The sequence below is a fragment of the Melanerpes formicivorus genome, unplaced genomic scaffold (assembly GCF_026170545.1).
Source record: "Melanerpes formicivorus ecotype bairdi unplaced genomic scaffold, bMelFor1.0.p_v2 SCAF_355, whole genome shotgun sequence".
Taxonomy (NCBI): Eukaryota; Metazoa; Chordata; class Aves; order Piciformes; family Picidae; genus Melanerpes; species Melanerpes formicivorus.
The window spans coordinates 107,501-115,000 of NW_027142707.1; positions in this window are offsets into that span (position 1 = coordinate 107,501).

Sequence of the window (7,500 nt, forward strand, 5' to 3'; positions counted from 1 at the left end):
GCCGAGGGAGAGCACGTCTACTCGCCGAGGGAGAGCACGTCTACTCGCCCAGGGAGAGCACGTCTACTCGCCGAGGGAGAGCACGTCTACTCGCCCAGGGAGAGCACGTCTACTCGCCCAGGGAGAGCACGTCTACTCGCCCAGGGAGAGCACGTCTACTCGCCCAGGGAGAGCACGTCTACTCGCCCAGGGAGAGCACGTCTACTCGCCCAGGGAGAGCACGTCTACTCGCCCAGGGAGAGCACGTCTACTCGCCCAGGGAGAGCACGTCTACTCGCCCAGGGAGAGCACGTCTACTCGCCCAGGGAGAGCACGTCTACTCGCCGAGGGAGAGCACGTCTACTCGCCGAGGGAGAGCACGTCTACTCGCCGAGGGAGAGCACGTCTACTCGCCGAGGGAGAGCACGTCTACCTCCCGGCTGAGGGAGAGCACGGGGGGGGGGGACAAAGACAGGCGGCAGCAGCTTCGGTGAACGTCACCCGGGAGGCGACCGGGGGTGTCCCGGGGCTGTCCCGGGAAGCCGGCGTCCGGCACAGGGAACCGTCAGCTGCCGGACCGGGGCGAATCCCCGCGGCCACGGCAGGGGTGGGGGCTCGAAGACAGCCGGCAGCCGCTTCGGTGAACGTCACCCGGGAGGAGACTGGGGCCCTCCCGGGACCGTCCCGGGAAGACGACGTTCGGCACGAGATCCCGGCCGCGGCCGGACCGGCTCGAAGCCTCGCGGTCCCGGCAGCAGCCGGAGCCGCTCGCCGCCTCGGGCTCCCGGCCCCCTACAGATCCGGCGACTCGTTCGCGGGCGGCGGGGGGAGGCAGTGGAGGGGGTGCGGGGAGAAGCGGCAGCGGAGGCGGAGGGGGGGGGGGCTCGAAGACAGCCGGCAGCCGCTTCGGTGAACGTCACCCAGGAGGCGATCGGGGCCGTCTCGGGGCCGTCCCGGGATGCCGGCTTCCGGCACGGGGTCCCGGCCGCGGCCGGACCGGCTCGTATCCCCGCGGCTCCGGTAGGGGGGGGGGGGGGCTCGAAGACAGCCGGCAGTCGCCTCGGTGAACGTCACCCGGCCGGCGACCGCGGCCGTTCCGGGGCCGTCCCGGGAAGCCTGCGACAGGCACGGGGTCCCAGCCGCGGCCGGACCGACTCGAAGCCCCGCGGCCCCGGCACGGGGGAGGCCCAAAGACTGGCGGCAGCCGCTTCGCTGAACGTCACCCGGCCGGCGACCGGGGCCGTCCCGGGGCCGTCCCGGGATGCCGGCTTCCGGCACGGGGGTCCCGGCCGCGGCCGGAGCGGCTCGAATCCCCGCGGTCCCGGCAGCAGCCGGAGCCGCTCGCCGTTCGGGCTCCCGGCACCCTACGGATCCGCCGACTCGTTCGCCGGCGGCGGGGGGAGGCAGTGGAGGGGGGTGCGGGCAGAAGCGGCAGCGGAGGCGGAGGGGGGGGGGGGCTCGAAGACAGCCGGCAGCCGCTTCGGTGAACGTCACCCGGCCGGCGACCGGGGCCGTCCCGGGGCCGTCCCGGGATGCCGGCTTCCGGCACGGGGTCCCGGCCGCGGCCGGAGCGGCTCGAAGCCCCGCGGTCCCGGCAGCAGCCGGAGCCGCTCGCCGTTCGGGCTCCCGGCACCCTACGGATCCGGCGACTCGTTCGCCGGCGGCGGGGGGAGGCAGTGGAGGGGGTGCGGGCAGAAGCGGCAGCGGAGGCGGAGGGGGGGGGGGCTCGAAGACAGCCGGCAGCCGCTTCGGTGAACGTCACCCAGGAGGCGATCGGGGCCGTCCCGGGGCCGTCCGGGGATGCCGGCTTCCGGCACGGGGTCCCGGCCGCGGCCGGACCGGCTCGAAGCCCCGCGGTCCCGGCAGCAGCCGGAGCCGCTCGCCGTTCGGGCTCCCGGCACCCTACGGATCCGGCGACTCGTTCGCCGGCGGCGGGGGGAGGCAGTGGAGGGGGTGCGGGCAGAAGCGGCAGCGGAGGCGGAGGCGGGGGGGGGCTCGAAGACAGCCGGCAGCCGCTTCGGTGAACGTCACCCAGGAGGCGATCGGGGCCGTCCCGGGGCCGTCCGGGGATGCCGGCTTCCGGCACGGGGTCCCGGCCGCGGCCGGACCGGCTCGAAGCCCCGCGGTCCCGGCAGCAGCCGGAGCCGCTCGCCGTTCGGGCTCCCGGCACCCTACGGATCCGGCGACTCGTTCGCCGGCGGCGGGGGGAGGCAGTGGAGGGGGTGCGGGCAGAAGCGGCAGCGGAGGCGGAGGCGGGGGGGGGCTCGAAGACAGCCGGCAGCCGCTTCGGTGAACGTCACCCAGGAGGCGATCGGGGCCGTCCCGGGGCCGTCCCGGGATGCCGGCTTCCGGCACGGGGTCCCGGCCGCGGCCGGAGCGGCTCGAATCCCCGCGGTCCCGGCAGCAGCCGGAGCCGCTCGCCGTTCGGGCTCCCGGCACCCTACGGATCCGGCGACTCGTTCGCGGGCGGGGGGGGGGAGGCAGTGAAGGAGGTGCGGGCAGAAGCGGCAGCGGAGGCGGAGGGGGGGGGGGGTGCTCGGAGACAGCCGGCAGCCGCTTCGGTGAACGTCACCCGGGAGGCGACCGGGACCGGCCCGGGAAGCCATCGTCCGGCCCCGGATCCCGGCCGCGGCCGGACCGGCTCGAATCCCCGCGGCCCCGGCACGGGGGAGGCCCAAAGACTGGCGGCAGCCGCTTCGCTGAACGTCACCCGGCCGGCGACCGGGGCCGTCCCGGGGCCGTCCCGGGATGCCGGCTTCCGGCACGGGGTCCCGGCCGCGGCCGGAGCGGCTCGAATCCCCGCGGTCCCGGCAGCAGCCGGAGCCGCTCGCCGTTCGGGCTCCCGGCACCCTACGGATCCGGCGACTCGTTCGCGGGCGGGGGGGGGGAGGCAGTGAAGGAGGTGCGGGCAGAAGCGGCAGCGGAGGCGGAGGGGGGGGGGGGTGCTCGGAGACAGCCGTCAGCCGCTTCGGTGAACGTCACCCGGGAGGCGACCGGGACCGGCCCGGGAAGCCATCGTCCGGCCCCGGATCCCGGCCGCGGCCGGACCGGCTCGAATCCCCGCGGCCCCGGCACGGGGGAGGCCCAAAGACTGGCGGCAGCCGCTTCGGTGAACGTCACCCGGCCGGCGACCGCGGCCGTTCCGGGGCCGTCCCGGGAAGCCTGCGACAGGCACGGGGTCCCGGCCTCGGCCGGACCCGCACTGGGTGCCGCCGCCTCGGGCTCTCGGGACGGTATGGATCCGCCGACTCGTTCGCCGGCAGCGGGGGGAGGCAGTGGAGGGGGTGCGGGGAGAAGCGGCAGCGGAGGCGGAGGGGGGGGGGGGGCTCGAAGACAGCCGGCAGCCGCTTCGGTGAACGTCACCCGGGAGGCGACCGGGACCGGCCCGGGAAGCCATCGTCCGGCCCGGGATCCCGGCCGCGGCCGGACCGGCTCGAATCCCCGCGGCCCCGGCACGGGGGAGGCCCAAAGACTGGCGGCAGCCGCTTCGCTGAACGTCACCCGGCCGGCGACCGGGGCCGTCCCGGGGCCGTCCCGGGATGCCGGCTTCCGGCACGGGGTCCCGGCCGCGGCCGGAGCGGCTCGAATCCCCGCGGTCCCGGCAGCAGCCGGAGCCGCTCGCCGTTCGGGCTCCCGGCACCCTACGGATCCGGCGACTCGTTCGCCGGCGGCGGGGGGAGGCAGTGGAGGGGGTGCGGGCAGAAGCGGCCGCGGAGGCGGGGGGGGGGGGGGGGGGCTCGAAGACAGCCGTCAGCCGCTTCGGTGAACGTCACCCGGGAGGCGACCGGGACCGGCCCGGGAAGCCATCGTCCGGCCCCGGATCCCGGCCGCGGCCGGACCGGCTCGAAGCCCCGCGGCCCCGGCACGGGGGAGGCCCAAAGACTGGCGGCAGCCGCTTCGCTGAACGTCACCCGGCCGGCGACCGGGGCCGTCCCGGGGCCGTCCCGGGATGCCGGCTTCCGGCACGGGGTCCCGGCCGCGGCCGGAGCGGCTCGAATCCCCGCGGTCCCGGCAGCAGCCGGAGCCGCTCGCCGTTCGGGCTCCCGGCACCCTACGGATCCGGCGACTCGTTCGCCGGCGGCGGGGGGAGGCAGTGGAGGCGGTGCGGGGAGAAGCGGCAGCGGAGGCGGAGGGGGGGGCGGGGGGGGACGATAGTGGCGGGGGGCGGGGGGTGCTCGAAGGCAGCCGGCAGCCAGTTCGGTGAACATTCGCCGGGGCGGGGGGGCGACCTGTCCGTGCCCGGGGCAGCCCCGGGAAGCCGGCAGCCAGCACGGGGTCCCGGCAGCACCTGTTCCCTGCCCTGGGACTTGCCGTGCCCGGCGGCCGGTTGCCGGGTGGGGGGAGCGATGAGAGGCGGGGCGCAGCGGCCGGGGCAGCGCCGGGCCGCAGCGGGGGGCTGGGCGGGTGGGGTAGGCGTCGAGCGGCAAGCCCTCGGCTGCAGCGAATGTTCGGCGGTGCGGGGCGGGGGGGGGACGGGACGACACGTTGGGGGCGCCGAGTCCGAGCCACCCCCGGCCCCAGGGGCGGCCGGAGGGGGAGGCCGGTGCCTGGCCCTGGGAGCTGCTGGGCGCCGGATGGCCGAGGGTGCGTCAGAAGCCGCCCGAGCGGTCGAGCAGGTCCTCCAGAAAGGCCTAGGGTGGCTTCGAGGGCCCCGGGAGCAGTCGAGGGAGGCCTCCAGGCAGGTCTGGAGTGGATGGGAGGCCTTCCAAAGCAGACAAGGGAGGCTGCCAGCGGGGCCTAGGCTGGCACTGCAGCCTGTAAATGGTTGGGGGGGGGGGCCTCTGGTGCGGCCTGGAGTCTCTGGCTGGCGTCCAGAGAGGTGCAAAAGATCCTCTGGTGCGGCCTGGGGTGGCGGAGAAGCCTGCAGAGCGTGCGGGGGAGGCTTCTGGTGCGGCCTGGGGTGGGTCGGAAGCCTGCAGAGCGTGCGGGAGAGGCTTCTGGTGCGGCCTGGGGTGGCTGAGAAGCCTGCAGAGCGTGCGGGAGAGGCTTCTGGTGCGGCCTGGGGTGGCTGAGAAGCCTGCAGAGCGTGCGGGAGAGGCTTCTGCTGCGGCCTGGGGTGGCTGAGAAGCCTGCAGAGCGTGCGGGGGAGGCTTCTGTTGGGGCCTGGGGTGGGTCAGAAGCCTACAGAGCGTGCGGGGGAGGCTTCTGGTGCGGCCTGGGGTGGGTCGGAAGCCTGCAGAGCGTGCGGGAGAGGCTTCTGTTGGGGCCTGGGGTGGCTGAGAAGCCTGCAGAGCGTGCGGGGGAGGCTTCTGCTGCGGCCTGGGGTGGCTGAGAAGCCTGCAGAGCGTGCGGGAGAGGCTTCTGCTGCGGCCTGGGGTGGCTGAGAAGCCTGCAGAGCGTGCGGGAGAGGCTTCTGGTGCGGCCTGGGGTGGCTGAGAAGCCTGCAGAGCGTGCGGGAGAGGCTTCTGCTGCGGCCTGGGGTGGCTGAGAAGCCTGCAGAGCGTGCGGGAGAGGCTTCTGCTGCGGCCTGGGGTGGCTGAGAAGCCTGCAGAGCGTGCGGGAGAGGCTTCTGCTGCGGCCTGGGGTGGCTGAGAAGCCTGCAGGGCGTGCGGGAGAGGCTTCTGCTGCGGCCTGGGGTGGGTGGGAAGCCTGCAGAGCGTGCGGGGGAGGCTTCTGGTGCGGCCTGGGGTGGCTGAGAAGCCTGAAGAGCGTGCGGGAGAGGCTTCTGGTGCGGCCTGGGGTGGCTGAGAAGCCTGCAGAGCGTGCGGGAGAGGCTTCTGGTGCGGCCTGGGGTGGCTGAGAAGCCTGCAGAGCGTGCGGGGGAGGCTTCTGGTGCGGCCTGGGGTGGCTGAGAAGCCTGAAGAGCGTGCGGGAGAGGCTTCTGGTGCGGCCTGGGGTGGCTGAGAAGCCTGCAGAGCGTGCGGGGGAGGCTTCTGGTGCGGCCTGGGGTGGCTGAGAAGCCTGCAGAGCGTGCGGGAGAGGCTTCTGCTGCGGCCTGGGGTGGCTGAGAAGCCTGCAGAGCGTGCGGGAGAGGCTTCTGCTGCGGCCTGGGGTGGGTCGGAAGCCTGCAGAGCTTGCGGGGGAGGCTTCTGGTGCGGCCTGGGGTGGGTCGGAAGCCTGCAGAGCGTGCGGGGGAGGCTTCTGGTGCGGCCTGGGGTGGCTGAGAAGCCTGCAGAGCGTGCGGGAGAGGCTTCTGCTGCGGCCTGGGGTGGCTGAGAAGCCTGCAGAGCGTGCGGGAGAGGCTTCTGCTGCGGCCTGGGGTCTCTGGGTGGCCTCTAGAGAGGTGCAAAAGACCCTCTGGGTTGGGCTGGGGTGGCTCTTGGACCCCTGCCACACAGTGGAGAGCGGCCTCCGGCCCGCCACCTGTGTCCCTGTGTGCCTGAGTGCCTGTGTCCCTGTGTCCCTGTGTCCCTGTGTCCCTGAGTGCCTGAGTGCCTGTGTCCCTGTGTCCCTGTGTCCCTGAGTGCCTGAGTGCCTGAGTGCCTGTGTCCCTGTGTCCTTGTGTCCCTGTGTCCCTGTGTCCCTGTGTGCCTGAGTGCCTGTGTCCCTGTGTCCCTGTCTGTGTACCTGTGTGCGAGAGTGTCCGGCACGCCACCCAGCGGCGGCGGGCAAGCAGGTAGGCGGGTGGGCGGGCCGGCGAGGGCCAGTGTGAGTTTGGGGGGTGGGAGGGGAGGCGGCAGCTGGAAGCGTCAGAGGAGGGGGCGTGGCTCCGGCTGGCCCCGGGAGCAGGTTCCCGGGACCGGGACCGGCTGGACCCGGCGGGTGGTTGATCCCGGGGCGGGGGGCAGAGGCGGCGGGAAGCGGCAGCTGCGTGTGCGGCGGGGGGGTGGAGGGCGAACCGCGGCGGGAAGCGGATGCTTCAGAGCAGGTTACGGGGGCGGGGACGGACGACACCACCTGTCCCCGCCCCGGGACGGGCTGGACCCGGCGCCCTGGACCCGGCGCCGTGTACCCGCCGCCGCCCCCGCCGCCGCCCCCCTCCGCCACCCCGGGACCCCGACGTTTTTTGGCGCCCGCGCCTTTTTTTGCTCCCCGCCTGCCCGCGCTGCCCCGGGCCCTCCCCCGGGGCGGGGCGGGAGGGAGGGACGGACGGACGGGTAGCCGGGGATCTCCGAGCGCGCGCCACCAGACCGAGGCGGGTCCCGCCGCCGGCGGCGGGCGGCGGCGGCGGCGGCGGCAGCAGCAGCAGCAAGCGACGGCGGGGGGGGCAGGCTAGGGAGAGAGGGGGAGCGGCATGCGGTAGGGCTGGGGGGTTTGTTTCGGGGGGGAGGGGTGGGGGGGGGGTGGCAGCGGTCAGCGAGAGCGGGGAGAGGGGGAGCGGCATGCGGTAGGGCTGGGGTGTTTTTGGGGTGGGGGCGTTGGGGGGATTAGCGGGCGGGCGGGCAGCCCAGCCAAGCGGCAAGCCGGGGGGCGGGCGAGGGCGGCTTTAGGGCCGGAGGAGCGGAGCGCAACCTCCCCCGTGCAGGCTCCAGCGTGGAGAGCAGCAAGTTTTTGGGGACGGGGGACGACGGACGGGAGGGGCAGCGGCGAGAGGCTAGCTGCGGCAAGGGGCACCGGCACGGCCGCCCTAACAGCGCCGCC